General features: G+C 44.5%; 1 protein-coding gene and 1 long non-coding RNA gene across 2 annotated transcripts in view; one reads left to right on the plus strand and one right to left on the minus strand.

The window, feature by feature from the left end:
• Positions 1-26,156, plus strand: part of Rad51b (RAD51 paralog B) — a 539,444-nt gene that overhangs the window by 410,512 nt on the left and 102,776 nt on the right. The gene's annotated exons all lie outside the window — the stretch shown is intronic.
• LOC131924639 (uncharacterized) lies at positions 8,692-16,227 on the minus strand. Its single transcript, XR_009382955.1, has 3 exons — positions 16,005-16,227; positions 10,225-10,305; positions 8,692-9,484 (listed from the first exon to the last, which is right to left on the minus strand). It is a non-coding gene; the product is annotated as an uncharacterized LOC131924639 (long non-coding RNA).

The raw sequence follows: 26,156 nt of genomic DNA on the forward strand, positions 1-26,156 counted from the left end.
GGGATTAGGGGGTGTGGCCTTGCTGGAGTAGAGTAGGTGTGGCCTTGTTGGAAGAAGTGTGTCACTGGAGGTGGGCTTTGGGGTTTCAAATGCTCAAGCTGGGCCCAGGGTCTCTCCCTGCTACCTGCAGATCCAGATGTAGAATTCTCAGCTCCTCTCCAGCACCATGTCTGCCTGTGTGCCATTATGCTTCAGGCCCTGCTGTGACTGTAAATCAGCCCCAATGAAATGATTTCCTTTATAAGAGTTGCTACAGTCATGTTCACAGAAATAGAACAATAGTTAAGACACCATCCTTAGAGGAGCTGAAGACTCCGCGGAGCAGCGTACTGTAAAGAGCTACCAGCTCCAGGATGCGCTGACACAGATTAATGACGGACCAAACATGGCTGCTGCTCTAATGACAGCGTGGCTGTAGCTCCCAGCCAAGACAAAGGGCCCCTCTTTGCTGCCCCAGCCACTCTGCCCTCTCACCCTTCTTCTTGGTTAAGAGTACCAAAAAGAAAAAAAAAAAAAAAAAACCATACCCACCAAACACCGTTTTCTTCTTTGAACGCCTGCCTCCTCCTCTGGTTTACTCCATACGTAAAATGACTAGTCAGCATTTTGGTCTTATTGTGTAAAAGGTTTTACTCGCTCCAGCTGGAAAAGTTGATGCAATTAGCCATTCCATCCCATCATCTGCTGTGGCCACAAGTCGTTAAGTGTCAAATATCTCCCTGGGTGTGGTCTACCATGTATCCCAGTGACATTTCTTAAGCTTGTGGGTTATGGACCCAAGGGTCTGGAGGAATTTCTCTCTTCGGGTCACGAGAGAACATTGCAAGTTTTCCCAGCCCTTCCCGGACTCGCAGCCCTTCTCTCATCTGGCTCCCCATGCAGTGGTGTGGCAAGCCCCGCCTTCCTTGTTCACCCCCCTCCTCACCCCACCCTGCAGCAAGCCCCGCCTTCCCTGTCTCCTGTTATCTCTGGGCTTCAAATCAAGGCCATCCAGTTCTAAAAGGAAACCTAAAGCCAAAGCATGGGAACTGGAGGTAGGCGTGGTGAGGCCTAACGTTGCAATCTCCTCGGCCTTAGCCCTCCACAGCTGAAAGGAAGCGGTCTCCTCTCTTCTCAAAGCCTACTGCAGCCTAGGCTGCCCTTCCCCTCTGGCCCTGCTCCACACACCCCTCTCTGTCTTTTTCTACCCCTCTCCCAGTGCAGGTCTAATTCGGTCACTTTATATACTCTGTTTCCTCCATTTGAGTGCTGGAATGCGGTGAGTGCCGTAGGGGCTTTGGAGAGCAATTTAGTAAGTGGGAGTCTTAGAAGATTTCAAACGCGCTCTGGGAAGACGCTATTGATTAGGTTTTGCCCTTGGCATTCTGTGGCCTCTTAAGGGGCTCAGCAAACAGCAGGACTTGATCCATAGTCAGCAGGAGAGGCGGCAGCAGTGTAGACCTTTAACGTGATCGTTCTGGCTCCAGCATGACACTGTGAGGAGCCGACGAGGTAACAATCCCCCAAGAACATAGTTTGTACACAGTAAACACTATATGAAGTGTGTAATATAAGCAAAAAATAATGGTAACATTTTCCCTTCGATCCATGCCTAAAAAAACAAACCAGCCTTGAACGTCTGCCTGATAGCTTATAGGTCCAAACTAGATTTGCAAGGATTAGAATCGCACATGCCATAATTTTGCTCAAGGATTTCGATAGTCAGTCCAGCCTTGGTGCGTTCCTCAGTACATTTGAGCATCATTCCCATTTCAACCTTCCTTCCTTCCCCTCCACGTACATCCATTGCTCTCCCTTTCCTCATGTGGCCTGTCCGCATGAGTGGCCCTGTGCTCTCAGGCTTCTACTTAAACACAAAGCTTTCCCCCTTTGAAGTCTTACGTCCTATTGAGATTTGAGGCCTACACCTCTGATCATCATGTCATTCTGTGAGTTTTGTACATGAAGTGATAGAACTCACAAGTGGTGGATTCTAGCCATATGTTTTGATTGTCTGATTTAAGCTTGAGCAGAGTGGGGAAGTGTGGTGTAGTTCTGAGGGGCACCTAATAGCTAGCACCTTGCCTCCAGGTTTCACAGATACATTCAGTAGAAAGGCAGCCCCTCCTGCTTTGTGCTGTGATAGCTAAAACCACCAGGATAGGTCTCAGTAGAAAGAGCCACTTTGAGGTTAGTGGTGTGAGGGAATGCACTGGGATTTGAGTATGAGGGGATGGGCAGTTGTCTGCAAGCAGACAGTATAAGATGTTAACTTTGCATGATTACCAGGAGCACAGTACCTTGAAAGGTTGGCTAAAATGTACTTTGTACAATGCTGGGAAGGGCTGCCTCTGAAAAGGCTGCAGCTCTGCAGGCTGAGGGAAAGTAAGTAAACACGGAGCTGGAGGAACCCAGGTAACCACTTTGCAAAGGCGCACAGTGGAGCCAAATGGGGAGAGCATTGTGTGCACTGGTGGCTTTCTACAGACAGCCGAGAGTGTGCTCTTTTATAGCCTCTGCAGATTCTTCTGAACAAATAAATTATGTAGGAGAAACTGCTTTTCTCAAAGCAAATTCTGCCCCTGCTATAGCATGACACATACATCCTCACTGTCATAAATGTACTTATGCAAACCCATGTAGCCATGTACCCTCACATGATGAAGATAAAGTTGGAAAACACAATTGGGAGAATTAAAAAAAGACTGTGCTCATGCCCTGGACTTTGGAGTACTTTTGCTTTTTGTTAGATACACGGTTTTAATAACCTTCACCAGTAGATTGGTACGTGAGGATTTCAGAAGAAAGGGACTAGGTGAAGAAAACATCTCTTGATTTTATAGATGAGCCTTTAGCAGCTCACAGGCAGAAGCTGCTTTCCCCCAGGCAGAGCATGGTGATGAGATAAGCAGACATTCTTGATTCGAAGGTAGGGATTCCCAGGGACCCCATGAGGTTTGGGAAAGGGAGCGGACTGGAGGGATGTCCTATACAGGTGGGACTGGTGCTAGTGTTAGCTGGGCAGCCTGAGGCAGATGACCGTTACTGTTGGTGCCACTGATGACAGACTCCCTTAGAGATCCAGAATGTTCACTATGTACCAGATACTGGCCATCGAGTCCAAGCTCTGGGCCTGTCCGACGTGAGGCGCAGAACAAACAAGGTATCTGGGAAACCTAGCCTGCATCAGAGAAAGTGATGCGCAGATGCTCAACATCCTCTGAGGTAAGCAGGAACAGAGACATCTGAGTATTCAAGCTTGACCTCTAGCCATGAGCTCCACTGCTAAGAGGACGTGCAGAAAGAGCCCAGAAGCTCTGTTGACCAGAGGAAACCACTGTGAGCCCTTAGAAGCTACACAGGCAGCCTCACGCATCAGGGAGGAAGCCGAGAAAAAGCTAGCACAGGTACGCCCAGTCACCAGTGACTTCTGAGGTTCTCTGAGCTCTAGAGAATGAAAAGAATAGCATGCTTATTGTGATTTGACAAGTGCCCCACATATGAGTAAATTGTGCATGATATGCTTCTAGTACAGTCTTGCCAGTTCTCAAATAGCATCTGGTTTTCTACTGTAAAGTCCACTGAGATGGTGTGAGGATGGGTTGGTCATCCAAGCCCAGGAAGACTTAGCAAATCCTGTGCTCCCAACTCATACACATCTGGGATGTCACTTAATGAACCTGCCAGTTTTCCTCTTACAAATTCTGTTTATCCCTGTTATCATGGAAACCACAGAGTCTTACAGTCAATTCCACAGTAGCTTGTCTTTCTCCAAACCCTATGCTTCTTTTCCTGCTCATCCCTTTATCTCTAATACCTGCCAATGAGTCCAGCACACAGATAGGTCCAGAATGGGGACTGGTCCATTTTGGATGGAAAAGCCACCTATAGACGAATGCTGACCCTGGGCTGAGATGATACTTACTCTGGTTGTCAAGCAGCATTTTCTGATGATATGAAAGAATATAACTTATACCTTCATATCATGCAATAAAAATTTAAAAGGGAAACTTTTTCATATTATACACTAATGATGACTATATCTCTTTTTACTAATTGCTTCACTTTTTCATTTCTCCCCATTAATTTTTCATCTCTGTATTTATATTCAAGTTTCCTTTTCTTGTAGATGATCAGTCCCTCAGCTGCCTTTGGCCTGTCTATTCATACTTAGTCTCAGTGGACTTTATGGCCCACCACAGTTGTTCCTCACCTTTCGAGGGATTCTGCTCCCATGACTGTTTTAGGGAAAACTGTTTGTGATGTCTAGGGGTCTCTCAGGGCAGCTAGCACAGGACGTGATCTGCCACTGTTCATCAAGTGCCTGCTGATAACATCCACTCAAGAAATGGGTGTTTAGTGGTGGTAGAAGGGCAGTTACAAGATCGAGCTCTCAAGTGGTGCTGTGAAGCTCCTAATCAAGGCTGCTAAAGCTTCCGGCTTCTTCCAATGGAAGGTGATCCAAGTGGAGCACTCGTAATTCAAACTCTGAAATGCTCCAAAATCTGTAACATTTGGATGTCAGCATGATACCAGATAATTCTACTCCTGGCCTCATAGTCAAAATATAGGCACACTAAAAATAGTTACGTACAAAGTCTTCAGGCTCTGTGTATAAACTGTACATAAAGCACCAGTGAGTTCCATGCTTAGTCGATTACCCTTCCCATTCTTATGAAGTCTGGGCTGGCATTAATCTTCAGATTTCCTTTAGAGTACTTTGTGTTCTGTCCTTTTCCACATCAGAACTGGCCGCTCTGGATGACACAGAACATCTCAGTTATTTTTCTAACCTGTAGTCCTTGAGCTATATTTGTCTTTTGGTGTGGAGAAGGTACATAGCTTTCATCAGAACATCAAAGGGGAAGTCCACGTTCCAAAAATAGGTCAAAACCCACCGCAGAGACATCACTGGCGTCCTATTGAGAAGAGCGAAGCTGGGCACGATAGCGCACTCTCATTATCCCAGTACTCAAAAGACAATGGCAGGAAGATTGAGGTCAGCCAGAGATGTATAGCAAGTTTGAGGCCAGCCTGGGCTATGTAGGGAGACTTAATCTCCAAATAAATAAACAAACAAAACAATAAAAGACAAGGGTGAGAGAAAAACCGGGCAGACAGTAGACATGCACAGCTGGAGCATGCCTACAGCTCCCCACGGCACCTTTACCATCCCATAGCCCACAGACGTCAATACCATAATTCATGTCAGCAGGTGTTTTCACAGAGCTCACCAAGTGCTGGGCGTTTTGCTCATTCTGAGGACTAGGTGAACAAGGCATCATTCTTGTGCAGGTACTCAATGAGGTATTGCTCTTTCCCACCTTTGTTCAATACTAACTGGGTAATTACTTTAGTCATTAGTTAACTGATCTTACCAAGTTCTCAGTACTGTCCTGAACAGCATTAGCAAGTGCTGCTTTCTCTACCATCAGTGAAGAGAATGGGTGGCAAGCTGTGAGGACAGGTGGGGATTTGAGGGGGAAGCCAGCCTGGACCACTGTGACGAAAGCCAAGCTGTCCAGGTTCCAGGAGTTTGTACCCATGTGGGGTCACGGGTAGAAGAAGGCTTTCTTGATCAGAGACTTCCTTGTGCCTGGGCTTGGACTGCATTCAGTTCTAATAAAAAGAATGAGAGATGTCAGGACTAGACATAAAAAGAGGTGCAGGTTGCCATTAGAACATTTTCTATAACATAAACGTCTCCTTCTTCAACTTAATGCCTTCCATATTGTATCAGCTAGGATGTCTTCAGGAAAGAGATGGCATAATCTAATTAGGATGGTTCAGAAGACTTTCGCAATCAAGGGAGTGTGTTCAAGGAAGGGGTAGGTAAGAAGAAACTTATAGGACTGCACAGTACTTTAGGGGTACTTACAAGTGAGCCCCATCAGCATCCCTGACTGAGGGCAACCTCCTCCCTGACTCCTGCTGTTGTTCCCCAGGGACTGTGTACAGGAGAATCCTATTAAGGTGGTCCATAGAGCCCAGGTTCCAAAGGCAAAGGCAAGGTGGCAAGGGAACAAGAGTGGTTCTGGAGAGACACTCAGTCTGGCCAGTTTGCTTTTATTCTTGATTTTAGAAGTAAACGTGTGTGCTTCCATTTTACCTGTTTGGGCAAGCTAAAATTTTATTAGCTTCTGCCATTGTTATTACACTATCAATTTGATGGTCTCAAATATTATTTTGCTCACTGTCCGATCAGTTTGGTTTTGATTTTTTTTCCAGAGAAACTTGTATGTAAATTAACCTCTTTTCCTCCAAAGCAAACAGTGAATAAAACAGCTTTTCTCTGGAAATGTTGCTTTTTGCAAAGGGAATCGCCCCGTTTCCCTATGGGTTTCTCTCCTGTGCTTTCCCCTTCGGTGTTTAGGCTGAGAATATACCACCTTTGGAGACATCCAGCATGGTGCTTCCCTAGCCCTTCCCAGCCAATGTCCTGTAGGGATCCTACTAAAGTCCCTGCTTCTCTTTAGTTTTCAATACTGAAGGTTGTATTCCCCAGTAATGTTATTTTTATTATTTATAAATATTTTTATAATCAGTCTAAGGCTCTACATGGAACCAAAGGTAATCAGACTGCAATTATTTCAATGTCTAAGAACTACAAGTGAATATGAATCTTGAATTATTATTAAAACAAGGTAGATTAATCACAAATTAAATATCAGCTTATAATAGTAAAAGTATATATATATATACACATATAATAGTAAAAGAATATATATATATATATACACACATACACCATAAAAGGCACAATAAAGTAAAATTTAAAAGCCAGTCAATGTACCTTAGTAAACATGATTATAGCTCATTTGACATGTTATTTTTATTAGCTTTTTGACAGGATTTTTATTCTAATTATTTCCTTGCCCACATTTCTTTTATTATCAATATTTGTCAAGAAATCACTTAAAACACTCGCAAAAGGTAGTGTTTTCCTGCCTTCCATCTAGACATGTAATGTATCCGCTAACTCTGCCTAGAGCCTCCTCCTCATAGGCACTTACTTGTCCAGTCTTGTTCCGTGGCCGACCTGTCTGTTTTACGGTACTGCTCCAAGTCACTGCAGAATTTTGATCAGAATGTTATTGACTCAGGCGACAAAGAAATGTTCGTCACGAGCTCTGAGTGTATCCCCTTCTTAAGGCTATGGAAGTCAATCTCTCTTCAGTCTTACGTTTCCCTCCCTGATTCAGAGAGGACTTTGTCTTCTCAAATCATTCCCTGCTCTCCACCCTCCAGCCCAGCCCGACATTTTCTCCTGTGCACTTCTGGATAGTGCTACTGGTGGCCTTAAGTGTTAGAGGTCTTTGTGGTCACAAAGCTAGCTGTCGGACACATCCTTCAAACCTTTGCTGATTCTCTACCATAGACTCCTAGAAAGCCGTGAGACACTAAGGGTGTGGATAGAGGAGTGCTCTGTTATCTTCTGCTCTGCTCCCTGACTTTTAGAAACAGCAACTCAGTATTCCTTCAGGAAGTTTTCCCACCCTACTCTCCACCCATGTGGTTCACATGCAGCCGACATCAGCCTCCAACGCTCTTGGCTGGCTCTGAACCTAGATCCAACCAAGCAAGGGTTTCGGGGATTGGCTTTGGAATGAATTTATGGAGTTTAGTCAGAACCACCAGGAATAAGGAGCCCCTGTCTACCAGTGTACCAGCCTGGCGGAACACAGCATGTAGCCATGCTTTGGAGGAGCCTGCCTGAGAACATTAGCACACTGCAGAGCAGAGGTGGAAGGTGGAGAAAGGTCCCATATTTATCTGTTCTCACTCAGGTGCTTAGCTGTAAGGCCCCTTAGACCTGTCCCTCAGCCCTGCTGTTACTTTGCTTACCAAATCAACCTGAGTATGTGCACTGTCGCTTATAACCCAGATTCCTATCTGAGAATTCAACACTTTCTGAATCCACGGCCCCACCACCCCCATAAGCCCCTATACCAAGACCATTGTGGTACTTTCTGATGGCTTTGACAAAATACCTGAGCAAAACAATGGAAGAGGAGGATTATTTCTCTTGACTGGTTTTAGGGGTTTAGTCTGTAGTCTTTGGCTCTGTTGATTCTGGGTCCATGGTGAGGTAGAACATGGTGACAGTGGGAGCTGTGAGACTACTGAGCTCATGGCTGACAGAGAGACACCTAGAACACAGTCCAGCCTCTGAGGACACACCCCTGGCAACCTGCTTCCTCAGCTTAGGCTTTATCTCCTAAAATTCTAGAAACATCCTAGAGGCACCACCAACTGGGAACCAAGCTTTTAAATCATGAGCTGTGTGAGTGGGAATGAAGGTACATCATACCCAGACCATAGCAATCAGTTTGAGCTGGGAATTCCAGAAAGCTGCTGAGAGTAGTATTCTTTTTCTTTGATTTCAGAAAGCACAATGATACACACATGGAATGCAGGAATTCTAGGAGGAAGCTTGGGACTAGTAACACAATATATCTCCGGCTGTGTGGAGCATCTGTAATTAAATGCAGTCTCCCATGGTATGAGGGCAGTAAAGAGGACCCACCCAAACTCATGGGTGCTTAGACCTTTTTCAAAAAATGATGTAGTATTTGCATATAACCTAGGCACTTCCTCTTGTACATTTTAAATCATCTCTAGCTTACTCATAAATACCTAATAGGATGCAAATGATATGCACATGGTTGTTCTACTGTATTGATTAGGGACGAATGACAAAAAAGGTCTGTATGCGTTCAGTACAGATGTATTTCCCCCAGTATGTTTAGGGCACAGTTAGCCAAATCCATGATGTAGAACCAGCTGATACAGAGAACCAACTGGAAGTACAACCCTGGGTGTCCAGAGCTGACTTTCTTCAAACCATTCGAAAGAAGTTGGATACTTTTCAATTTTAAATCAGCTAATGTTAAAAATGTTTTTATAACCGAAACTTGAAGCAAAGGATCAATTGCACCTTTTAAAAACAACACTTTGAAATCGAACTTCATGTTAGGCTGTGTTCATAGAAGACTAGCCTGAAAAGAGGGCCACCATTTCAGTGTTAGCAGGGTGCTGCCTACCCAAGTTCTTGTTCGTTCCCCGGCTTGGGCTTCTGGGATTCCAGAGGATGTGGAAAGCAACTGAAGTGATGAAAAGCATGGAAGATTCGGGTCTCTGAAGAGCTATGAAAGTGGGCTATTCATGGAAAGAAACCAAATGATAATGTAGGTGCAGAAAGAGTTCTTAGAAAGAAGAAGATGGCCAGCTGTCTTCTGCTGCCATTGAGTGTACTAAGAGAAAATGGCCTAAGACACTCCAGGTAGACGAAAGAAATGCGTTTTCAAGCAGATTGGAGTCTCAAACTAGGTGAGAGGTTGTACTGTAGGTTCCTCCTCACTGAGATTCTGCAGCAACAGATGGAAGTTTCCAGCGGCTCCAGCCATGTCTTCAGAGCTGAGACGAGGGGGCACTGGCTGCTCTGCTCTGGATGCACTTCTGTCTGGAGTAACTCCCAACACTCGGCACACCTAGGAAGAGGCAGCTATAGTGTGCAGACAAACAACACATCAGAAACAAAAATACCAGAAGCACGAAAGGAAAGTACTAGTGAGTTTGATTTAAAAAAAAAAAAAAAAAAAAAAAAAGCAAAGCTTTCTGTTTTGTGCTCTTTCAGTTTTGCTTCTGGGCAACAATTGCCAGTCGCTTTTCTGTTAGCCATTCAAGTGGGGTAAACCATGGGCTAGCTGAGCCATGGTGGCAGTGTTCTGGCATTGTTTAAGTGAATGAGTTCCACATGGAGTCTCGGGCATCTAATGTCAGCTCTAGGAAGGAGTGGCCATATTTCTTTCTGTGACTTAATTAGTCTAACCTGGGCTCCAGAACGCTCGGGAAGAGTTTACTTAGGGAATTCATTCTTGTTTTCTGTATAGAAAAAATCTTCTTGCCAGTATTATTGCTTGGCTGGATCTAAACTTATTTAAAAGCCAAAGTTAAGAAAAACTATTAAAGGCTGTATGTTGCTCCACGTTTTCCTAGTCAACCATTTCATTAAGTTCTAGCATGTGGTACTCAGCATGCTTTGTACACATACAGCTCCTGTCACTGGAGGGCTTCATACATCCACATATCCACTAATTAGCTTCATAACCGGGTTCTTCAAGTTCCTGGGCCGTGAACGTCCCATCCCAGCAGTCAGTTCCCCTTCATCCAGCCCACATGGTCACTTGGAAGTCATGGATCAGGGAGGTTTGCCCGCCTTTAAAGGACTAGATGATCACTGACCTCATCATCTGTTATTCTGAGTAGATTCAGGTGATGGTGTGATTGTCTCCGGGTTGGAAGTTTTCAAGTCACAGGGAATAACTGGGAAGAGAAAAGAATATCAATTTTGCAGACTTTTTTAAAATTTTGAAGTGTGAGTGTTTTGCCAGTGTATGTATATTTGCACCATGTGTGTCCTTGGTGCAGAGGAGGGCAGAAGCACCATGTGGGTGCCGAAAAATCAAATCCCGGTCCTCTGTAAGAGTGTGTATATCTATGTGAGGGTATCAGAAGCCCTGGAACTGGGGTTCCAGATGTGTGAGCTGCCATGTGGTTGCTAGGAATTGAACCCAGGTCCTCTGGAAGAGCAGCCAATGCTCCTAACCACTGGGCCATCTCTCCAGCCCTGCAAACTTGTTTTTGAGGGAATTTTGCTGAAGATGGTGATTTTGATGAAAAAGGACTTTATAGGGCTCTATTCATTCCTATTTTCCATTTGAACCATGAAAAAAAAATTAACTTAGAAACAAAAGCAAACAAGCAAAATAAACAAAAAACCTGACCAAAATGCTTCATGGGATACGCTTACCTTTAAAAACATGTTGGGAACCAAGAAGCCAGTTTCTGAATTTATTTCCCTACTTGCCTTCTGAATCCTGTCTTGCTGAAAACTTCAAGATATCAAATTCTCTCCCATAATTTCCTTTCAACAGAATCTACCATATTACCCACCTATCCCCCCAGCATAAATGGCTAAAACAGCTGCCTCTTTCATTCTGGTATATACATACAAACACCAATGAGATGCCCCCCATCTGTGTATAATATACATTTCTACATATATAAACACACACACTTTAGTCATTTGTTTTTTAGTCATTAATCAAAATATAATTCATTTTAAGAGTACAGGCTTGACAGGAGATCATTAGTTCAAGAAAACCCAAGGAGACTGACCTGCTTTTGACAGTCTCATTTCATTCGACCCCTCTGTGGGGTGGGTAACCCTTCTCCACTGAGAACTGTAAGGGCAGCAGCATGGGGCAGCCTGTGTTCACATGTTAAAAGAGCCAAGTTCTTCTGGTGAAGGAGCTCATACTGTAGACGGAGGACAAGATGTGATGTCTTTGGGTTTCTAAGTTGAGGCTCTCCCTAGTTAGCCCTGGTGTAGAAAAGCCAACTACATCGTCTACCTTTCAGAGGGAAAATACAGAGATTCATCAGAATAAAGCTAAATATTGTCTTCTTACTCCAGGTTAGCTTCTTTTCATCTTAACATTTTGTAAGCTGGGGAGAAAGATTTCCAAGTCATCTACTTCTGAACTCCTCCCTGAAAGCTCGAGAATACCCAGACTCTTATCTCCTTCTTCCTAGATCCGAGGATGATGGCAAATGGCTGGTCCAGAGCTCTTCTTCCTACTTACAAGGAACTAGACACATCAAGGAGACTGACCAGGGTGGTGGCTAGGCAAATGAAGGACAGCCAAGGAGCCTGCCCACCCAGATGAGCTGGCAGTGAGCAGGCCCCTTCGCAGGCTAGCTGCCCTCACCCTTCCTGCTTTTACACAAAGGTTCTGCCATGAAGCCAGCCACTGAGCTGGATGTCCCTTCATCACAATCAGGACAACTGGGGTTCTTTTGGCCTTAAGGAGTTAGACACAACCAAGGAGCTGATGATAGGGTTCAGTAGTTAAAGCACTTGCCACAGGAGCTTGAGAATCTCACAGAATCCCCAAAATCTGTATAAATTCAGATGTGCTAGCACATTCTTGTCTCTAGAAGTTTATGGGTTAGCTATACATACTGCCATATGTATCAGAAAAAAAAAAAAATGGGTAAGAAACCTTGCTCCAAACAAGGTAGAAGGCTAGACTCTACACTTCAGGTTGTCTTCTGACCTCCACATGTGAACACATGTGCTTGCATTCACACACAAAGATTTATACTGATGATGATGACGATGATGATGGAGGAGGAAGAAGTGAGGCACATTTGTATTATAATCTGTAAAAGTAATCCACAAGTCAATGACAAAACCCTGTATAAAAGTAGACCAAGGTAACTTAGAGCTTGAGAGATGGCTCATTGGTTAAGAGCACATCCTGCTCTTCCAGAGGACCTGCGTTCAGTTCCCAGCACCCATGGTGGGCAACTCACAACCTCTTGTAACTCCAGCTCCAGGGAGAATCTGACACCTTTGACCTTCAAGGGTACCTTTACTCATGTGTACATACCCACCCACAAATACAAACACACATTCACATAACTTAAAATAATAATTTTTTTTTTAATCCCATAAAAAGAAGCAGAAACCAAAGCGTTCTATTTCATAAGTTGTTAAGAAAATAAAAATTAGCGCAGAAATGAAATACCACTTTCACCCATCAGTTTGGTAACATGAAACAATTTTCCCCCAACATTCAGGGAAGTTAGAACACACATTGATATTGGGAGGGCAGAGTGGGGCAGACACCCAGAACCACCCAGCAGCAGTGGGTTCTACATAAAAAGATAGAAGGAGCCGGGCGGTGGTGGCGCACGCCTTTAATCCCAGCACTCGGGAGGCAGAGCCAGGTGGATCTCTGTGAGTTCGAGGCCAGTCTGGGCTACCAAGTGAGTTCCAGGAAAGGCGCAAAGCTACACAGAGAAACCCTGTCTCGAGAAAAAAAAAAAAAAAAAAAAAGATAGAAGGGCTGCAGCCCAACCTCAGGGCTGGGGTGCCTGGATGGGTGCCTTGGAGATGCTCTGTGTTTTACACGTCACATGATGTGCAGGCTAAGGTGACTGTAGGGATGGATGCCAATTTCTTGAAAGGGGTTGTCACTGGAGAAAACACCAGGATTTTGGTTTTGTCTTGTGACAGGGTCCTTGTGGCCAGTTGCCGACATAGCTATACACCATCACATCTGGAAACTTTTTATAATAACTACGAAAAGAAAAAAATAGTGGCTGAAGAAGACATAGGAGTAGTATTTGTGGTACTTCTCTCTGTACTATTCTGCATTCACGGTTTTCAGGGTTGTAAGCTTTCGCCATCCTATGTACGGGTAGCTAGTGCATGGCTCTCCGCCATCCTTCGTGAGTTTCTGACTTGCACCCTTCTGGTGTGGGAGCAGTTGCCTTTGCCTTAGGACACACAAGGGTCTTCCTAGAACTAACTAGTTCCTTTCTCGGTGCTGATTATAAGCTCTGCAAAGGAGCCCCTTGAAAAGCCTGTCAACCTGGGACTTGCAGGAGAGATCTAGACTCTTTGCCTGCAGCCTTTCATGGCATTTGACTTGGTCTCAGTGATCTCTGTTCCACCTTTATTGCTGTGAGGAAGTCAAGGCCTCTACAGGCTTTAGTCAGTTGACTGACTAAAAGCGGAGCAAGAAACATCATGACTACAGATTTTGTGTGGCAAAGACTTCTCTCTGTGGGAGATAATGGAGGGTCTAGGGAGATTTCACTGTGTCAAGAAGGTACCCTCTGGGGGAACTGGGATTATGAGATTGGCCATTAGACCAGCAATGCTTCAAGAGAATAAAAGGAGAGAGTGGAAGACTTAGGTGGTCAATATATTCAAGACACAGGTTGCATCAGAGGTTAAAGAGTTAAAGTGTCAGGCAGAAGCCATACAAAGCTTTGCCCGTGCATCCTGATTCTGCCCATTCTGGCTGTTTTCCTGGGCTGAATTCCTCAACCTCTCTGTGCCACTGCTGCTTTCGTGGTGAAAGAAAAAATAATGATAGTGTCTGTTTTATTACCAACATAACATGTGAGAACAGTGATGATATCCAATGTGTCCAGCAAATGTGAGCTGTTATTGTTACATCATCTGTAGAACCATTGAAGAAACCAAGGCTTTAATAAAATCCCCTTCATCTACTGCCTTAAACCACGTACTTACCTCCCAAGACTGTCAGGATTGTGTCCAACAGGACAAGTGTTGGACTTGGATGAGTCTCAGTTTTACAGTCAAAAAAGTAAGATCGTGTATTTGCCCAAGAACAATGCCAGAAATACACGCCAGTGACTGCAGTTCACGCCACACTTACTCAGCTTTTGGAACATGCAAGGCTATTTGTGACAAGTAAGTTGGCCAAAGAAGTGGAGGACCCAGTCCTTGGGGGTCTGGTTGTCCAAAACTCAGACTACTGTCGCAGTGCACTCTAGCTGTAAGTTATAAAGGTTCTGAAGGAAGGTGGTACCCCCACCTCTGCGGTCAATTTGATGGAAATGCCTTGAGCCTTAATATAATAAGATGGTGCAGAGCTCACCTTCTAGCCAAATTTGCTCTGTTTTATGGGTGAGGTTTCTCAGTCCCCAGCCACATTCACTTTCCCTGTATCAGTGCTATTGCATGTTAATTCTGACAAGCCTTTCAGACTCCATCCATGCACGGGGAAGAATTCATTCCCAGGTTCTGCAAGAAAGCTAATCATATTATTATTTGTTCCTAAACACTGTAATTCTTAAATAATGAAGTTCTGGGTTAGTGAAATGGCTCAGTGGGTAAAGGCATTTGCTATCAAGCCACCTGAATTCAATCCCTGAAACTTATGTGGTAGAAAAAGAAAACCGACCCCCACAAGTTCTCCTCTGACCTCCACACCCATGTCAGGCACATGCTCACATAACACACACACACACACACACACACACACACACACACACACACACACGCAAATTAAGTAAATGCAATAAAATTCTTTAAAAATCAAATGTCCTCATTTAGCTGTTTAAAAAATATTGTTGGGTTTTTTTTTTTAAACAAACATTCCAGTACTTTTTCTCATGTACTTCTAAAAGGATCTATGTTCTAGCCCTGGAATAAATTCCTTTGTCAAAGTAATAAGAGGGTGATTTCACTTGCAGTTTACTTACTAATTTATTCCATAATTTGGGTGTTAATCTTGCTGTCAGATGAATGCAAAAAGCTTTTGGACTGGATTTCTTCCTGTGCAGGGGGATTTTTGCCGCGCATTCTCCTGTAATTGCCTCTTGTACACACCCAATGTCTCATTTTCATGTGGGCCCAGCCAAACCCATCACAACCTATAATTAGCAATTAAATGATATTTTTTAAGATTTGATGCCATGCACAAAAGTGATTTGAATTAAAATTTCAGTTGATTTCATTTTACTTTTCTGACAAGATCTCACTGTGGAGGCCAGATTGGGACTCAGCAATCCTCCTGCCTCAACTTCCTGAGTGCTTTGATTGCAGGTGTGCATCAGCACACCCAGAAGAAGAGTTTAGTGATATGCGAGGCAGACGATTATTTCAACTCTTTTGGATGCTCAAGTCTTTTCCAAGGTAGATGGCCGAGGTTGCCTAGTGTGGTCAGTGTGAAAGTAGATGCTGAGATGAGTTATGGTGGTTCAGCTTATGGAAGAGGTGAACCCTGTGCTTCTTCTTCCTGTTTGCCATTGTCGTTCCTGATGATTAGTGTGAATCGTTGGCTGGACAGGATCTAGAATCCTGGGCCTGTGGGGCATGTCTATGGGGGATTAGCTCCATTAGGTTGTTGATATAGGAAGGTCTGTCTTAATTGGATAGTAGCAATCCTGAACTATATAAATTAGAGCAGGTAAGCTGAATTTAGCATCCATCCCTCTCTGCTTCTTAACCAGCTCCCGCTGCTGTGACTTCCGTGCCACAGTGGGCTGTACCCTTGAGCTGTGAGCCCAAGTAGACCCTTTCTCCCTTAAGTTGCTTTTGCTGAGGTATTATCACAGCAATAGGAAAAGAAAGAAAGATGTTATCTTGGTCAGATATGCCCTTCCAGATGCCTAGCAGAAAGCTATCTGCTACTTACCAGTTGCCATTCTGTGTATCATAGCTCCTGAAGATTTCACCTTGTCATGGCTATATCCCAAGACATCTGTGTCTGATTCCTGGAGGCAGGACAGGAAGAGTGGTGGTGTTTTTACAAACCTCTTTAGGTCATTCCGATGCTCAACTTGAATAAAGAACCACTTTTGTTGCCTAGATTAAAAGTCATTTGTTAGCAGAAATCTACTCCAATTATCTTAACTGGAGGGATTTACCATAGGGGACCATGAGACTCACAATACAATGGTATAAAATCCAATGGGGTTTCCTCAGACCAGAACTAGAATGGGGTTACTAGGAGGGGCAGGGTCCTCACACAGGTCTCTGCACCCTAAGCCTTTGTGGTGCCAAATAGCCACCTGATTCTGTGTCTAGCTTCTTGTTTTCTTTCTCTTGAGTGGCTACTTTCACTGCTTGGTGAGCACATAGCCAGATGCAATACATCCCAAGGGCCTAAACTCACCTGTTTTTCCGTGGTGAAAACTAACATGGATCCATCTAAATTCCTCAGGGGATCTTATTGGTCTAGCCTGGGTAATATGTCTACCCTTTATCCAATCAGATAATGTGATATAAACTGGCTTCCAAACCCCTAAGCCTCTGAATGTGTGGATTCAGATTAAAAGCTGTCTAGATATCTCACAGTGTGTCATACTGCTGTTTTGTTTTTTTTTTTTCTTTTGAGACAGGATCTCACATAGCCTTGGATGACCTCAAACTCATTATGTGGAAGAGATTAGCTCTGAACTCCTGATCTTCTTTCCTCCACCTCCTGAGTGCTGGGATTACAAGCACGCACTACCATCCCCAGCTCAAAATGTGTCTTTATGTTTTCCATAGTCTCCATCCTACTTCAGAACTGTATCAAATGACTGTTTCTATTTCTGCCGTATTGATGACGACATGACTGTGCGACAGTCTCGTTATATTAGAGGGATTTTCTTGCAGAGGTTGCTAAGAGGATCTATGAGCTGTAGTCCTCTTTCTGTGCTTCCTTCTCCCTTTTGTGTATATGGCACCATCTATATGAGAAAGTCGGAGCCTTGGGAAGTCTGCCTCTCCTAGATAGTAAAGTTGAAGAGTAGAGAGTAGGGTGAAAATGCTTGAATACACAGGTGCAGCATTGTCTACACTGCGTGCACCTTGAATCACCTCAGTGAATCATGTTGAAAGGGACTGAGCTCGTTACCATGGAGATGCAGAGATGGAACTTTATAAAGCTGCTTTTTCTTTTTCCACACAAAGACTCAAAAGAAAAAGAACAAAAAAGAAAGAAATACTGGGGCCAGCAAGATGACTCAGCAAGTAAGCAAGCAAGGACCCTTGCCACCAAGTCTGATGACCTGAGTGTGATCACTCCACATGCATGGTGGTTGGAGAGTGCCAACTGTGAGTTGTCGTCTACGCACACACAAATAGATAGATTGTTTTGTTTTAATGTTGCCAAGAGCCTGGCACGTAGCTGTTGTGCTAGCTAGGGTCATATCAACTTGACACAAGCTAAAGTCATCTGAGAGGAGGGAACCTCAATTATGAAAATGCCTCCATGGGAGTGGGCTGTAGGCAAGCCTATAGGGCATTTTCTTAGTGGTTGATGAGGAGGGCCAGCCCATTGTGGGTGTTGCTATCCCTGGGATGCTGGTCCTGGGTTCTATAAGAAAGCAGGCTGACAAGCCATGAGGAGCAAGCTAGTAAGCGGTTCTCTTCCATGGCCTCTGCATGAGCTCCTGCTTCTGGGTTCCAGCCCTGACTTCCTTTGATGATGAACAGTGATATAGAAGCATAAGCCGAATAAACCCTTTCCTCCACAAGTTACTGTGGTCATAATGTTCCATCACAGCAATAGTAACCCTAACCAAGACAAGCTAGTATTCAGTACAATCTTACAGGTAGTATTTGCTAACAGTTTTTAACAGAAATGACGGGGTTTGGCCTGATGGAATGAATTTCCAGGGAGAGTAGATAACCTTTTCCCGTTCTCTCCTCTTCCACCCAGCCACTGTCTTCTGTATATGGGATGGCCAAAGAAATTCATGAAACTTGTCTCCCTAAGAGCTCAGATTGGGTAGAGGAATCAGTCATTATTAGGCCACAAGGACACATTTTGACATAGACATGGAGGGTACAGTCCTCACATGCTCTATCTTGTCTCTATATGACAGAGAGGGGAAACAGGATTCATTATGGGTTAGTCAGTCAGAATACCTAAAAATTCTGATTTTGCTGATACTTAGCCCTTTCAGGAAGGTAGAAAGCAAGGACTTTCATGAATGGGAGGTGATTTGTTATTGAAGAAGCTGTTGAGATGATCTGGGAAGACAGTGTGAAGGTAAAGCTGTGATCATCATTGTATTAGAATACAAATGAGTCTATTGCTTCAAGGACAAAAAAAAAGGGGGGGGGATAAAATGAATCATAGAGCCGTGAACAGCATGATAGGAGAAGTTCAAGTTACAGCTGACAGTTGGGAAGTGCTCCTGCATCCAAGAAGCTTCACCAGCAAACAGCACAGATGTCATCCATGGAGGAACTGGCAGTTCTTAGAACCCATCTTCAAGTATTAACTCAGGAAGTCTCTGTGCGTTCTGTGAACATCTAAAAAACCTAGTAATAGATTGAAAGAACAGTAGACCCAATCCTTATGTAGTGTGGGAAAGTAATTTGTAAGTAATGGTAACATCGGGTGCAGATGCAATGGAATTCCTCCCTAGTGTAGGTGAGGAGAGGAGGAGGCTACAGCCAGGTTTCCAGCGTGCTGCCCCTTCCCGCCCCTTCCCACTGCACCCCCTTCCCACTGCACCCCCTTCCCACCGCACCCGCTTCCCGCCTGCCTGCTGCCTTGGTGCCTGTCGGTTTGCTTCTCAACTGCTACTTTTGCCAAGTGGCAGGACAGCAGCTTCTCCGATTCTTACACTCAGGATCTCAGAAGGCACAAGGGCCTGTTCCTCTCTGGCACTGATTCAGCACCCCTTCTCCCCCAAAGGAGTCCTCGTGGCTCACAGGGGCATTCCCGCGCCCCTGTGTCACGAAGACAGGGCCCCTAAGGGGAGTGAGGGCAGTTCTCCCAAGGAAGGCCTCCACGGTCAGAAACACGGAAGGGACGCCAGTCAAGTGGAAAAACCGCATGTCTACCCATACGTTACACAAGAGCACACAGGTGCTTTTACATCCTGTGGCAAGTGAGAAAACTTCACTGGTGGAAAAGCACTGAAGGCCTGAAATGCCTAGGCGGTGGCAAGCTGGGACGGAAGAGCAGCTTGGTCAGGCCTTGTCCTCCAGCTGGAGCTTACTGATTCAGCTAGACCTCCTGGCTGGCCAGCCCGAGACCCTTCTGTTCCCGCTTCCACAGCGCTAGAATTATCGATACACGCCACCATGCCTAGCTTTTTCAGTGGGCTCTGGGCATTGAACTCCGGTCCTCACGTTTGCCTCTTGCCTTGACTGACAGTCACCTCCCCAGACCCCCACTTTGATACTTACCGTGCATTGTTTTATTCACTCTGCGCAATCTACCATTCACCACACTATGCAATCTATCCCCAAGTTCAAAAAACCAATGTCACTCCGCCTGTTGAATTGAAGAGCTGGACCTCTGACTAGTCTCTCCACACCTGCCCTCCTTCCCCGCCCCGGCACAGATAGTCTACTCTCCGCTCCTGCGCGCCACATACAAACGTGAACATGCCCAATCTGCTTTCCTGTGCTTGGCCTGTTTAACATGGCGTTTGCCAGCTCTGTATATTTTGTTACAAAGACAAAATTCCCTTGTTTCTTTTTTAAAAATTCAAACCCAGTTTTACTGCACTCTTCATCTTATTCAGACAACTTGCACATTTCAAATCCCATCAAATCTCTCTCTCCCCACTGAGATAGAGGGCAATAAGAGAAAATTATGGAGCAATATCCAGTCATTAAACAGCAGTCCAATATATTGAGGTACATGTGATATTAGATATCTAATTCAGTAGCCCCTCAAACCTTAAGAAAGGGCTTTGCAAAAATTGTACATTTGTTTGGAGAATAGAGTATAAAAACATTAGCATTCTGTATATTACTCTTTTATACTTCATCTCTTTCCAAAATAGACTTACAATGGCTTCAGCTTTGACATGGTAATCTCATGCAAGGCATTCAAAAGTCACAGACAGAAAAGGACTCTCCCTGGATCCCTGAAGCATGGTTTCCTAGCCCAGACTATAATCAGGAAGGCACTGTCTCTTTAAAAGTTTTATGTTGTGTTTAAAACAAAAATCCCTATTCTTCTATTCCTGCACAAGGCGAATCTCCCCAGTAGTTACCCAGCCACCCAACTGGGAACCCGGAATCATCTTAACTTCTCTCCTCTGTGGCCTTTCCCCACCTACCCTACCCCTAAGCGGCCCTTCTTAGTGTCATCCTGCCCTGCCCTCTGTCCAGATTAATGCCTGGAACTTCTCTCTCCTGACCAATATGACAGTTCCCCTCTATGGTAGCTTGCCCTGCATCCCTTGCTCCAGGACCAAGTGTCCATTCTGACCTAATAGTGTGATTGTGGCCCTCCATACTTCCCTGATGTCTTTCCACTGTCTCTAGGATTTAGTTGAAATTCTTGCTCATGCTCCCAGGACCCCGAGGATCTCAGTAGCTGAGCCCTGTAGCCTCATCTCTCCGTATGGCGTCTCCTTAGCCTTGTTTATCTATCACCTTCCTCCATTCACTGAGCCAGTGTATGCTACTCAGAGTGGCTCCTATGGTCTACCTGCGTGTAATTTACCTTTTCCTACCTTGCCTAGTCCCCTTCCCCTAAAGCCGAGCCCGTGTTCAAGGCTCGGTGACACCTCCTGGACAAAGCTGTTTTCACAACCCGTCCCTTGAAGATCAAACATCTTGCTCCTATGTTTCCCTCTGTTTGGGGGCCCAAAAACTGTTTGTCATGGTATTTTCTCTTCACGGGAGTGAATGACCTTGGGAACAAAAGCCACACTGTGCTGTTTCTATTGTACTTAGCATATAGCATTTTACCTGATACATTTATAATGTTCTATAAATGTTGACAAAGCTCATGTTCATATGCCTGGGTGAACAATTTAGGACTTTTTGTTAGTTAGGAGCATTCTTTCTACTTCTATATTGTGGGGGGAAAGATCAGCTCTTCCCACACAGTGGTTGGAGGTCCTGTGTGTTGCAGAGATCTGGCTGCAGAAAGCAGGCGTATGAACAGTAGTAGGCTCTCAGCTGCTGATCTGGGCATCAGCTCCATGTAGGGTGCAGAAAGCTGCTGCTTGCATCTTCAGTCTTAACTGTAATACACAGAAAGACTGCATGGGAATCCAGTGAGCCTGGGTGATGAGTGAGCCTTGTGTTTCCCCACAAGGAACCCTACCCCTTATTGTGTCTCAGTCAAATGTACGCATGGAAAGGCTAAGTGAGACCTATTGATATCCTAGCTAGAAAGAAAACTATAAAATTACACATACATGCAAGCGTGTGTGTGTGTGTGTGTGTATGTGTGTGTGTGTGTGTGTGTGTGTGTATTCTGCAGTCCAAAGGCTGAGGATATCTGTAGATTGGGAGGGGACTTCAGAGTTTTAGGAAGCCTCATCCTTCTTGGTCAGTTGAAATATGTACCTTCCCAGGGCACGGATGAGATAAGCGAATCACTCAGTGTTCCATCCTGTCTCTGAAAACTGACAGGGCAAGACAGAAGTGAAGAAGTGGGGAATGCTGTTCAAATCACCAAGTACCAAGTGACCATGGCAGAGTCAAAAGCAAGTGAAGACATTCCTGAAACACAAGCCACAGCTATTACTGTCACGAAACTCATACGCCTCCTATGACAGCTTCTGACGATAAAGTTATTTCAGAGTAAAAAAATACAGCGTAAAGCACGGGAAATTTGCTTAAAGCCTGCCACAGTAATAAGTAATGGTTGAAAAATGAAGACATATTTCAGAGTTAAGTATAGCCCTGGCCTAACTCAGAGATTGCAACTGGTGCCTGCCAAGACCAGTATCACAAGATTTTCAAGCTCAGGAAATTGTTAATAAAAATCAAGTTTTCTTACTTGTGGTTATTTGTGATCTTGGGTGTAAATGGGTCATGTGTGACTTGATGGCCTGGGGGGGGGGGGGCAACAAAGGCTCTGTCTGTACGGATTCTGTAGAAACACAAGGGCTGGTTAACTCCCTGTGCTCCCCTAGGCAGAGTGCATGAGCACACCGAAAGGCCAGACTAGAAACTGAAGAGTACCTTTATCTCGCGGTAGAGATCTGAGAGGCCAAGACACCTTTCTGTAAAGGTCCCGATACATAGTTTAGGCTTTGCACATCACATGGTCTTTGAGGCAGTTCCTCTGTTCTGCCTTTGTAACACAAAAGCAGCCACAGACCGTGAACAGTTAAGCATGGCTGTGTTCCAGTGAAATCTGAAGGCTGGGAACTTGAATCTCATACAGTCTCCACATGTCACAAATATGTTTCTTTTGTCTTTGTTCAAAAAAAATTTTTTTTAAAAAAATCAATAAAACAATTCTTAGCTGGTGGGCCATATAAAAACAGGAGGCAAGCTTCAACACATAGATGAACACTGGATGACTGTCATTGTAAAGTCTTGATCTTAGTCTATTTAAAGCTGGTCCACACACCCCCCTTCAAAACAAAAAAATGAGCCAGGCTGTTTTGTCCTGTATGGAAGCAAAGGGAATTCTCTTTTCTCTACTTTTTTCCCACTCTGAAGAAGCTGGTTGATACCATGCATGAACGTGGAAAAGCCAAATTGTTCACCTGTGTTTCCCAAACCCTCAGAGACTAGTCTCCATTTCAGACAGCCTGGGTGATGAGTGAGCCTTGTGTTTCCCACAAGGAACCCTATCCCTTAAGCATCTGTGTCCCAGTCAAATGTATGCATGGAAAGGCTAAGTGAAATCTATTAATATCCTAGCTAGAAAGAAAACTATAAAATTACACATATATGCAAGCGTGTGTGTGTGTGTGTGTGTGTGTGTGTGTGTGTGTGTATTCTGCAGTTCAAAGTGTAGTCAGCAGAAAAAGCTCGCACACTGTTGCATGAGGAGGAAACCGGTGTCTTTGAAATAAAATACCCTGCCATTGGCATATCCAGGCTTGAAACCCGGCTGCAGCTTTTAGCTTCCACCACATGTTTACATTGGAAATCTCTCTGTGCACATATAGAGTTTGTTCTCTTATGAAATCATGTCTCTAGGGGAGGATAATTTAAAGCCATTTCCGTTTGTTATGTCTGAGCTGAACTAGACTATTAGGGCTTGTTAATGCTGGATAAACTTGAGCCCTGTAACTGCCTTCATCTGCAGATTATAGAATCTATCCAACAAATTGCATTCTGATGTTCTCAGAATGATGGCTCAGCAAGCAGGGGTCTTTTAATTCATATTCTATCACCACAACTGTCTCAGGAATCACGATTCTGACTTTTCATCCTTACTCGGTGTAGCGGAGATGATCTAACTGTCAGAAGGCCAAATGCAGCTGTAATCGAGACACTAAGCTACATCTGCATGCTTCGCTAGCCGAGTAGGCCACGGCTGGCCGCAGAAAATCGCTGGCGAAGCATCTTTCTGCAGCGTGTCTCCCTCCCCCACCCCCACCCCCAGTCCTAGCATAAATCAATGTTAGGTCCACTGAAATAGCGTGTGTGGTCTGCACTTAGAAATTTCATTTGAAAATTATATTGTGGCAGCCATGAGACAGAGGGATAAACTACAATACGTTTCTCTCAGTTCGTGTTTAAGTAAACAGAGCTAAGTGAAGATAGACAGTTGCCCTGATTTAGTGAAGGCGTGGATTTAGTCAGCCCCCTCACCTCCATTCATCAACCCCACTGGCTACACTGTAATGCTGACACAGAAGGCTGCGGCTCGTTACTGCTCTGTTTCACATACCAAGGTGCCCCAGAACAAAATCTGCGTCAGTCTGACTTTGCTTCTGAAAGAACCTACCAGGGTTTCTGGCACAGCTTCAGGAAAGCCGTGGGTGGGGTGACATAGCAGTGGTGTGCCCATGCAGCATGTCAGCCTCCAGTTCTAGAAAAGGAATCTTTCCCTGATGGCTCTGAGGAATTCGGTTTTACAATAACCGGGGGAAGGTGCTGTCCTAGGCTCTCCTGTTGGTGGCCTAGCTGGCAGTGGGATGTGGAGGCAGATAAGAGGTAGACCTTGCTGAAAGGCAACTGTGTGTTTAAGGCACCCTGATCTAAACCAGACCCAAAGAGTGTCAGAAATGGGAGATAGACACGAGGTAGTGGCATTTGGAGTGGGACTAGACTTTAAACTTATGAGGGGAAGAATCTGCTACATGAAGGGAAAAAAAAAAGTCCAACCGTTGGAAAAACACAGAATGTAGAGAGGAGTAGCTCCTCTGCGTCCTTTGGCCTCTACCCACACAGAGCTTGTAGTCTGAAGGAGGAGTAAACATCAGTCAAAGAAACCTAGTTTCTACCTCAAAAGATACGAGTACGTTGAGGGACCTAAGAGCTCTGCAAGAGAATCAAACACTTTCCAGGCCTTCACTAAGAAAGGGAGTAGACATTGGTGGGCACATGTCATGGAGGAAAGTCATCACGTATGCAGCAGCGTGTGTAAGAGGCTGCAAGGGGGTGAGGACATGTGCACACATGGACTGGAGTCGGGGCAGCACACAGTGGAGTTTTGTCTTCACTCAAGAGCAAATGGGAACTGTTGACCTGCTTCACGCAATGAAAGGGATTAGGAGATGAGAGTTGCTTGTTGGAAATACACTATTATAGTGTAGAGAAGGGATTAGATAGGTAAATAAGAGACTCCCCTGGGAAGCAGATGTGATTGTCCGGGTGGGTGATGTTAATTGCATTGAGGTGATGCAGGTGAGGTTAAAAAGACAGTATTCATGGGCTTGGAGTATATCTCAGTAGGAGAACATTTGCCTAGTCTATTCATGGCCCTTTGTTCCAAACTGGGGGAGGAAGGGACTGAGAAGAGCAGGAGGTGAATTTATAATCTGATTGTTATCTTGGCGTTGGAGATATTGTCTGGGGCAGCTTCGGGGTAGTATAGTGAAGAGGATGAAGAGGTCTGGGCACTTGAGAGTCATTTCCCTATAGGGGACTACTGAGCCGTAAGTATAGATAAGTAAATATTAACTGAATGCCTGATAGAATTAGTTAATGGAAGAGCCCAGTGTCTCTGGGGCATGTACTTAAATAGTATATATGTTTTATTCAAACCTCCTGTGAAGATAATCAAATGTGTGTGTAATCCTCTCTTATCACCATTTCCATAAAACAAACAAATAAAATTCAATGCAGTGGCAATGCTTTCCTGACCATAGATTTCTTATAAAAATATTAGGAAAAGGAACTATATCATAACCTCAAAAAAGAAAAAAAGGAGCCATTGTCCTTACTGCTTATGGTGTTATATATTGGTGATATTCTATTTTAAAAATTTTACATATCACTTAAGTTGGAGGCCAGCCTGGGCTAGATAGCAAGCTCCTGCTTTAAATAAAATAGAGAAAGGAGAGAACAGCTCAGTATTAGTGTATGAGTCCTTCTGGCATGTAAGCAAGAATTCTGGTAAGGTGAACTCTGTGACGAAGGTGGAACCATGATGGGCTCAGGGAAGAGGATATTATCTTTGTGGAGTATAGGCAGCCATCCAGTGGGTATAGTAGATACCCACTGGGATAGTAGAGTTGGCACTCCGGCTTTGGTGGGCTAGTGCAAATATGTTTTTTATATTCCTGTATTAGTTACATTTCTCGTTGCTATGACAAAGTATCTGACCAAAAGCAACTTCAAAGAGGAATTATTTGGGCTTAGCATTAAGGGTACAGTTATCACAGCAGGCGTGGCATGCCTGTGTCAGCAGGAGCATCAGGCCGCTTGTTCGTATCTCACTGGACCAGAGATCAGAGAGAAAGAGACCAGGGTTAGAAGTAGGACTTCACTGTAACTCCCAGTGACCCACTTCCTCCAGCAAAGACTGACCTTCTTTTTTTAAAATTTATTTATTTATTACATATACAGTGTTCTGCCTACACACGAGAAGAGGGCACCAGATCTCATTACAGATGGTTGTGAGCCACCATGTGGTTGCTGGGAATTGAACTCAGGACCTCTGGAAGAGCAGTCAGTGCTCTTA

The sequence above is a fragment of the Peromyscus eremicus genome, chromosome 14 (genome assembly GCF_949786415.1).
Source record: "Peromyscus eremicus chromosome 14, PerEre_H2_v1, whole genome shotgun sequence".
Lineage (NCBI taxonomy): Eukaryota > Metazoa > Chordata > Mammalia > Rodentia > Cricetidae > Peromyscus > Peromyscus eremicus.